Consider the following 9,203-nt stretch of genomic DNA (forward strand, 5'->3'; position numbering starts at 1 on the left):
TGAAGAAGCAGGATTTCCTGTTTTACAAGGCATATTGCAACAAGACATACTGGAATTAATGCCTTATGTTTTTTTGGTTTTTTTTTTTTAAATGTTTTCGCTATTGTTAGAAATACGCGAGGGCAGCGGCACTATACCCGATCCATACTGAGCACTTTTTCCTTGTTGGTTGGTGCCAGGTTTGTGGGATCAGCCAGGAAATGTTACGCCACTTGTACGTTTGATAACGGCGTTTATTAGGCCAGGTTCTTCACAAATCTTAGAACTTGAATGCTGTCTTAGGCATTTTCCAAAAAATGATTGCCTCAAAATCGAATGATCATGAGGGTTTCTATCTTATGCAAAATTTGTTCGCCTATTATCCCGCCGACCAATTACAACCTAATATGCGCCAGATATTTGCATTGCTCTTTCAACGCCTATCGTTATCAAAGACTACCAAATATGTACGTTGGATTATAGTATGCCTTTGTTACTTCGCCGCCAAAATGGGTGCACCAGCTTTGGTAGCATTAATCGGTCAAATGCAAGGATTAAAGAGGTAATGTTTCTCCATAAGACACCTCGGGACCAAGTTGACATTAAATATCCTGAGGAAATTTGCCAAAAATGTCAACAAGATGGAGAAATACATAAATTGCACCATCGCATAGCCGAATGCAAAAAATGTTACTAAATTCTCGTCAGTCACAATTTCCGGCTTCATCTAAAGCTCTGGGTCAGGGTGGTAATGTTATGTTAATTTTTTACAGTACTCCGGAGTTGATTGTGCTACTGGACTTACCGAGAATTGCGCAATCCAAAACAAATTTTAAACGGCTGAATTGTGTGCAGTATATATATTTTTTTTTTTGTATGAATCGGTTATAAAATTTGTGTTAAATGGTGGAATCCTTACATAAAGGTTTCGAAACACTACGCATCATCTTCGATAATGTACTCAAAATGAAGAATGGCTTGGGGGAACGCGAGCGGACTGCTATTTGTTTTGATCAAAAAGGTCAATCAATCGCATGATTAAAAGACAGCCTACGTTCTGAACGAGAATATCTGCATCGTGAAAAGGTCCGAGTAGATAGTAATCGTTTGTATTTGCAGAATTTATTCCACGAACAATCAGCTGCACAGTGCAAAGAATTACTGAATACCACTCATCAAGTATTTAGGGGGAAATTGTACTAGAGACCGAGAAATTACCATCATTTGCACCATCCTTGCGTACGTTGCTGAAAGCTACGCGTCCACTAAAAGATGCACCACTAGTACCAATGGATAAGGAATGGAAGTTTCCATAGCTTGTGCAGCGTCATCCACTTGAAGTACGAATTACAATTGGTGATAACGCCAAAAGTATGGAGGAATCTATAGTAATGAAGCTACGTTATTTCAAGCATTTAGGATTTGTAACGGCAGCTACAGTGGTAAGCTTAAGTGATGTTGCACAAAGTTTTGTTGATGCAGCGCTCACACAAGACGCATTGAAATATTTGTGTGACAACGATTTGGGTGATACTATACCCGTGCCTGGCGGTAAAGATGAGTTGGAACATATTAGCATGACACCAAAAGAATGTTTGGATCATTGACGTACGAAGGAATATGGACGTCCCTATCGTTGGCTACAGTCAATGTGTTGCATAGAAGTCGTTAATAACATCGATGACACATCGCTCACTGTTACAGCCGCGATGCAAGCTGAGTAACCAGAGTTACAAAAAATGATACCAGCACTCTGAAAATGCATACAACAATTGTGGAGCTCTCGCTTGAGTTTGATTAAACAAATACGTGCACTGGTTCAAAAGCAAATTGATTTATACTTGAAGGAAGAATGTTTACCCACTACACGTTCTGCTTGCAGCCTTGTACAATGGACTTCACTTAGCTATGAGGAGTATATTGCATCTGCACCTAACGTCAATTTGGAGCCAGTCAATAGTACTCATCTTTTTTATCGCGCCATTGTTATACGTGGATCAGCTAAACTGGAATGTCATGTAAGTATAGGTAGTAACTTTCCTGCAGAGAGCCCGCTTTGGTCTATATGTATGCATTTATGGGAATGGGCAGCATAGTGGCATGAACAGTGCCGCTGTGAAAACAATGGAATTTTGGACGAATTCTTTAACTCAAAGCTTGTTGAAGCATCATTTGGCTTTGTTGGCGACACAACTTGTACGCACTATGTTCAGTTTGGATAGATTTTGGAAACAGAGGGCCCGCTCTACAATCCTGTGGAGTATCATCGTGAAAAGTATTATATAAAGGCATTTGCAATGCGTATACGCGCTAGGCCGTATCGTTATATTGAGGGCGGTGCTGTTAGTACATTTAAGCAATAGTTTTTAAGAATTCTTTTACGTGCTATTTTTCATGAATTTATAAACACTGAAATATCTTTTACAGCAACCAAAAAAAACTCAGAAATCGAAGTGCTTAACCAGCCTGCAAAGTTTGACATAGTTGGGGGTGGGAAATTTGCAAAAACAATATCCAGCGACGGTTCACACTATAATACGTACTGGAAATAATCTGCAACATCCAGTTATATTGAGAATCAGGAAAAAATCCGAGGTGACCTAAATATTGCGTTATGTGATCTTTGCAGATCACCTTTTCTTTTAACAGCTTCAAATACGATTTTGGCTGTAGACTATTCACTTTATGTGTCTACCGAAGGCTCCATGAATTCCTTGGAAAATTTTATTGCCCATTTGTACACCAATCGCAAAAACAAAGTAGATGTTTTAGCTGGGAATATATACCGCGTGACTGTAATTAAGTTACTCATATACAATAAGAATGAAGGACTTGATACAATGTTTATTAAACGAAAATGTGGTTTCTCAACCAACGTCATTAACAGGAGCTCATTGGTAGTATAATTTGTTGTCTAAAATATCGTCGGTGAAAGCTCCAACCAACCCTTGTATGGTGGAAAACGTTTTATATGTGGTTTGAGCTTTCATAGACGATATAACGTATTTAGATAAATGAAGATGTGCGATGGAAAACCTCATATTTCCTTTTCCATAAAACTAGGTGTCATTTACCTCAGTATAAAATACGTGACGTGTGCATCCACAATTCCTTGCGGACGTTATGACACGAATGAAGATGTATGAAAGCATGGATCAGGAAGTACCGAATTTATCAGGTTGTGGAACGAGATACCGATCCATTCACAAAAGGGATCTATGAATCAATGAACAAAAAAAAGAGGGTGAGTTTAAACTTTGAATTACTACTAATGTAGATGCCCATATAGTCCTATAGGTTCGCATTTGTGTACGTACACACCCTTCATCTTCCACCTACCCTCAGCACGTAGGTGATTAACTTCTGAGTTTCCCCAATTCCTTTCAACATATATATCTTCCAATACTTTTCGTATATTGAAATGCCACAAATTTTTGGCGGCATCAGCAGCAGTACTAAGGTGGGAGGTGTAAATATGGATTAGGGCAACTTTGATTCCAGAAAGCTTAGCATATTTGGTTTTGAGATAATTAAATGCATATATGAAAGCAATAGGAAATTGTTGCGTGTGTGTGCCAAATGCCGGATAATGTTACCAGCACTTATGTATTTGTTTGTTTGTTAGTGACAATTTGCTTGAAGCTATTGCTAAAACGCATTGTAATACATAATCAATAGTACATATTTTCAGTTAACTTAATATTCGAAGCAACTTACAACATACAAACTTATGTTGCTAGGCCCATTTGCATGCCCCTATATCAGTTTGCCATCAGTTTTCACCACTCGCTTGAGTAGTGAAGTGCTGTCCTAGAATATTCGAATTGACTTCATTCAAATTTCTAAAAGTATAAGGAATTTATCCCTGCTAATATCGGGGGCAGATGAGTTTTCTTATCCGCGGTAGGCTTGCGATGTGCCTCGTTGCGCGGTAACGAGTGCAGCTGTTTTCTGTGGCAGAGCGGTTCGCCCTTCTGCGGTAGGTTTTTCTGTTGTCCTCGTTATGGGATAGCGAGTGAATTTGGGTTTGTTTTGAAAATTGTAAATACAATAGGCCGAAGGCCTTTGTATTCTTTGGCAGATAGCGGGTGTGCGTTAGGGCTTCTGGTGACCTCGCTTTTGAGAATTAAAAATAAGTGCTTGGTGGCAGATGGGGGATCTGCATTAAGGTTGTTCTGGTATCCTCGTTATGGGAGAACGAGTGAGTGGGAAGATTTCTGGTGTCCTCGCTCGGGGTGAGCGTGTGAATTTGGGGATTTTCTTGAAAAAAGGAAAAAAATAAGTGTTTTTGTGGCAGATGGGGGAACTGCATTAGGGTTGTTGTTTGGCCTCGTTTCGGGTGAACGAGAGCCGGGTTTGATTTTCTTTTGAAGGGAGGGATATGGAGGAACGGAGGGATTGTTAGGAGCGCGTCGCCTTCTCGCAATCCGTATCTTCCGGTGGAAGAAGGATCAGTTTGACCAAAGGTCGTCTGACTTGACCCTTCTCGGTTTTGAGGTCGACTACGCGTACTCGGTCATCTTCGCCGGGGTGTACGTTGACGACTCTACCTAACCTCCATTCGTTGGGAGATAAGTTGTCCTCTTTGAGGACGGCGAGATCTCCCACTTGAATGTTTTCTTTGGGATGCTTCCACTTCACTCGTTTTTGAAGTTCGGATAGATATTCCACCTTCCATCGCTTGCAGAAAGTATGATGGAGGGCTTTGAGTTTCTGCCACCGATTTATCATCGAGGCAGGGCTCTCACTCGCATCCGGCTCTGGCGGAGCCAGTAGATGGCTGCCAGTGAGGAAATGTCCTGGGGTGAGCGGCTCTAGGTCCGTCGGGTCATTGGACGCCGGGCTGAGCGGCCGCGAGTTCAGGCATGCCTCGATGCGGCACAAGAGGGTATGGAATTCTTCGAAGGTGAATTTGTGTGGTGAGGCTATCTTTTTTAATTGGCTTTTGAAGCTTTTCACTCCAGCCTCCCACAGCCCTCCCATATGGGGAGCGCCCGCAGGGATGAAATGCCAAGTGAGTAACTGGTGGCTGTACTTCGAGACAGCATTGTCTCGGGTTTGTGCCATGAAAGTTTTGAATTCCGATCGTAGGGATCGTGAAGCTCCGACAAAGTTTGTACCGTTGTCGGAGTAGACGTTTTTGGGACATCCGCGTCTAGATATAAAACGGGCAAAAGCCGCAAGAAATGATGGGGTGCTGAGGACAGTAGTGGCCTCCAGATGAATCGCTCGTGTGGAAAAACACACGAAAAGGCAGACATAGCCTTTGGATAGTCGACACCCTCTGCCGCGGTAACTTTTAATGTCGAAGGGTCCGGCAAAGTCGACTCCAGTATTCGTGAATGCACGGCTGAATGTCGTACAGTTCAAACTTTGCAATTGTGAATTGTAGCCCTAATCATGGTTTTGATGTTAGGTATCCAGTATTGGGTGCGTATCAGACGCAACATGAGTTGGTTCTCCCCATGCAAACTTTGTTGATGAAACATTAGGACTGTCAGCCGGGATAACCGACAGTTGTATGGGAGGAGGATTGGGTGGCGTTCAGTAAAAGCTAAGTCCTTTGACGCCCCGAGTCGCCCTCCTACCCGAATGATGCCATCTTGGTCTAAGTAGGGATTAAGTGAGAGTATTACACTTTTCCCTCCAATTGGTTTTCCGGCCTTTAGATCATTATATTCGGAACTATAATGTTGTTTCTGATAGATTTTAATTAAGATTTGGGTTACTGATTTGATCTCATCAGGAGAGATTAAAGGTGACTTGACCTGAAATGCTTTTTTTGTTCTGGGGTGAGTTCTTCGGTAGAACCTCATTACGTATGAGAGCACCCGTAAAGCCCTAGGTAGGTCTGAAAAGCGTTGAAGAACATCGATAGTATTTACTGTTGTTGTTGCGCAGGTCTTCGCCCTCTTTTCCTCTACGGAGGTGATGTAGTCACTTTCTTGTGCTGGCCATTGGGAAGTGTCTTCTTGCAGCCAAGAAGGTCCCTGCCACCACAACGAATTGTTGACCAATTCAGACGCAGGTAATCCTCTGCTACCTAAATCTGCTGGGTTAGATTCTGAGTTTACATGCAGCCAGTCCTTATTTCCGACCATGTCGATGATCTTGGTGATCCGATGTGCGACGAAAGTGGACCAGGAACACGGCGGTTTCCTTATCCATGCGAGCACGATAGTTGAATCCGTCCAAAGGTGAACTCTCACTGGTCCCAACTTCAGGTTCTTGAAAATGGATTCGGTGATTTCCGCTAACAGCACGGCTCCGCAAAGCTCCAATCGTGGAAGAGAAAGAGTTTTCACTGGGGCTACTCGGGTTTTGGCTCGAAGTAGGTTTGTGCAGACATTATCATCCGTTTTGACACGCATGTAAATGACTGCTGCATAAGCCTTCTCGGATGCGTCACAAAATCCATGGATCTCGATGTCGGTTCCTGGAGAAAAGTTGACCCATCTAGGTATCCGATTTTATCGATTTCATGGTATTGGTCGGTGAAAGTACTCCATTGTTCCAACGTACTGGTCGATACTGGTTCGTCCCAAGCGGTGCCTTCTAGCCAAATACTCTGCATGAGTATTTTTGCCACAATAACCATTGGCGCAAGCCAGCCTAAAGGATCGAAAAGTTTGGCTATAGCGGATAGGACTGCTCTCTTTGTAATGTTTTCCGGGTTGTCCAGCGTCCCTGCTTTAAAATAAAATAAATCGGAGTGGGCATTCCATCGAATACCTAATGCTTTCACTGAACTGGTATCTTCGAATGCCAGGAAGTTTTCATTGAGCAGGTCTGCTTTGGGGATGTCCCTTAGAATGTCCTCTGAGTTGGAGGTCCATTTGCGAAGTGGAAAGCCCGCTGATTGTAGGACTTGACGAATTTCATCTCTGGCTTTAATAGTCGATGTGATCGTATGTCCACCCGCTAACACATCATCTACATACATGTATTCTCGCAGTATGCTAGCCGCTGTAGGGTGCGAGTTTGAGACGTCGTCTGCTAGTTGTAGGAGCGTTCTTATCGCGAGATATGGAGCGCAATTCACTCCGAAGGTAACCGTCTTTAATTCGTAAAGACTAATAGGGTCATTCGGGGAAGTGCGATGCACAATACGTTGAAATTTGGTGTGATTTTCGTTCACCCAAATTTTTCGATACATCTTTTCGATGTCGCTATTGAATACGAAGCGGTATAGTCTCCATCGTAAGATAAGTATGGGTAGATCGGCTTGTAGAACTGGGCCTGGGAGGAGAATATCGTTTAAGCTATTACCGTTGGCCGTAGGGCTCGAGGCATTAAATACTACGCGTACCTTTGTAGTGGTACTTTCTGCTTTAATAACGGCGTGGTGGGGCAGGAAGTAATGATCCGAATCGTCGGATGGGATATTCTTTTTTAATTTTCTCATATGTCCAAGCGTTTCATATTCTGACAACACTCGAACATATTCTTTTCCTAAATCTGGGTTTTTTATTAGCCGCCCCTCATTCCGGAAGAATTGAGAGCATGCACGCTTCAGGGATGGTCCCAAGTTAATATTGTTAGGGTAATCCTGACGGAATGGTAGTGACACGGTGTACCTTCCATTCTCACTTCGCTGCGTTGTTTCTTTAAATAGTTGTTCGCAGTACCTTTCATCCTCATTTAATATTTTATTTTTGGGTACATTTTCTACCTCCCAGAAAGCTTTGAGTTGATTGTCTAACGCAACCTCGTTGTAAAAAGACATAATGCTCTTCGTTGGATTCGGTGATTCGATACGACCGGTTAGTATCCAACCGAACACTGTCTCTTGGGCTAAGAGTGTGTTTAGCACATTCTTCTTTATACCGCTCATTATAATGTGGGGATATATGTCTCCGCCAAGTATGAGGTCTACGTCTTCGTTGACGTAGAACCTCTTGTCTGCCAAGACCAAGTCTGGGAATGCCTGCATAGTCATTGCGTTGATATGACAGGATGGAAGATTCCCAGTGAGTTTCGCTAGAACTAGTACTGGTGTAGTCAGGCTGAAGCAGGGATCCACTGGTGAACGTAATTCGATGTTGGATGCTTCTTTAACCTGAGCTGACACCGCATTTGTGATGCCTGAAACATGGGCATGCATTTTCCTCGCTGGCAAATTGATTCTGCGTTTCAGTCTTTCAGTTATAAAGGAACATTCAGACCCAGAATCAATTAATGCCCGCGCGGAGAAGTCGGTACCATTATGGTGAATGTGTACGCGAGCAGTTCCTAATAGCACGCCTGTGCTGGAATTGGCATGGCAGGATTTGACATTCTGATTCGCAGAGGAAGGTGGTTGTCCCGATTCCTGTCTTTTCCTTGCCTGTGCCGAAGTTGATGGGGCATTATCCGCATCTTTGAAGGGATTTCGTACCGCCGGTTGCTGAAGTGTGTCCGCATGCAGGAGCGTGTGGTGACGAGAGTGGCATTTGGAACAGTTGTACGAACTGGTGCACCTCGTCACTGTGTGTCCTGGGGATAAACAATTCAGGCAGCCGTTTGTGGATTTGACGAATTTAATCCTTTCTACCGGATTTAAATCGCAAAAACGTGAACAGTTGCGTAATCTGTGCTCCGTAGATTTGCACATTTTACATATTGATTTTGTTGTTTGCTTGGTTACTTTGGTTTGAAAAGCACCAAGTCTTTTTGTAGGGTTTTCCGTCGACTGGCGCGACGTGTTTGATTTTTGCACTTTAGAAGTGGCATTCCCTGTAAAACCAGACACGGTTTCAAGTGTCTGGAAACGATTTGACAAGAATTTGTCCATATCCTCCCACTTGGATATGTCCGTCTTGTGGTCAATGCTCTGCTCCCATAGAGCCAACGTATTTTCAGGTAATTTTGTCGAACATAAATAGGTAATAATCGCATCCCAATTTGAAACATCGATCTGATGTGTTTTTAAAGATGCCAAGCAATTATTTATGTCGCGCTGTAAGGTTTTGATAGAGCTGCCGCACTCACTATCTATCTTTTTTAAATTAAACAAAATTTGTAGTTGTTAGTTTACGAGAATCCGTTTATTCTCGTATCTCTCACATAGGTTTTTCCAGGCTGTTTCGAAGCCTTCATTTGTCAAGGGACATTTCTTGACGATGTCCTTTGCCTCACCTTGAGTTTTCTGATTGAGGTGGAACAACTTTTCTACCGGGCTTAGGCGACTGTTGTTTTTGTATATGGCCGTGAACAGGTCACGAAACGTTGGCCAAGATAGGTAG

General features: G+C 42.9%; 1 pseudogene; it reads left to right on the forward strand.

Moving 5' to 3' along the window:
- Positions 1-296: 296 nt before the first annotated feature.
- On the forward strand, positions 297-2,342 carry LOC137234924 (THO complex subunit 5-like; annotated as a pseudogene).
- Positions 2,343-9,203: the final 6,861 nt, after the last annotated feature.

This window comes from Eurosta solidaginis, chromosome X (assembly GCF_040869045.1).
Source record: "Eurosta solidaginis isolate ZX-2024a chromosome X, ASM4086904v1, whole genome shotgun sequence".
NCBI lineage: Eukaryota > Metazoa > Arthropoda > Insecta > Diptera > Tephritidae > Eurosta > Eurosta solidaginis.